Genomic DNA, 593 nt, shown 5'->3' on the forward strand with positions numbered 1-593 from the left:
TTTTTTTCCACCGAAAAGATTGCTTTAAAAGAAATTAGAGTTAGTGATTATTTATTTTATTTAAATAAAATTTTAAAAATATAACTTACGATGAACGAATGCCACCAAGAACGTTTGATGTTGTCCGGTACCACCGTCCAACAGTAGTAGAGTTGAGGAAAATTTGACGTTATTATTGCTGTAAATTTTTTCCTCAAATCTTTATCGTTAACCCCGAACCTAATTATAATAACAATTTATTAATATTAACTAATAATATAATTTAAAATAAATATTGAAATAATTTAATTTATAAATTACCATAACGCCCCGTCAAGTTCGGGATCGATTAGCGGGACCTCGCGAGTGTCGAAGGAATTTAAAATTTCCTCTACCTCCTCCAGAGTTATATCAATCTCTGGGAAAAGTGGAGGAGCGTCCACCGGTTCCGGAAGACGAGAAGGTGGTGGCGGCGGCGGTGGCGGTGCTCCAGAAGAACCCGCTAATAATCCTCCGGAACCAGAAAATCGCCTACGAAACTGTAAAAAAACAATAGTTAGTTATTAATACAAAACATAAATATTAAAGAATTGAACAAGAATTGAAAACCAATT

At 34.4% G+C, this 593-nt stretch overlaps 1 long non-coding RNA gene across 1 annotated transcript; it reads right to left on the minus strand.

The window, feature by feature from the left end:
- Positions 1 to 367, minus strand: LOC104823112. The gene is made up of 3 exons (XR_773303.1): positions 301 to 367; positions 90 to 219; positions 1 to 22 (listed from the first exon to the last, which is right to left on the minus strand). It is a non-coding gene; the product is annotated as an uncharacterized LOC104823112 (long non-coding RNA).
- Positions 368 to 593: the final 226 nt, after the last annotated feature.

This window comes from Tarenaya hassleriana, unplaced genomic scaffold, assembly GCF_000463585.1.
Source record: "Tarenaya hassleriana unplaced genomic scaffold, ASM46358v1 Cleome396, whole genome shotgun sequence".
Lineage (NCBI taxonomy): Eukaryota > Viridiplantae > Streptophyta > Magnoliopsida > Brassicales > Cleomaceae > Tarenaya > Tarenaya hassleriana.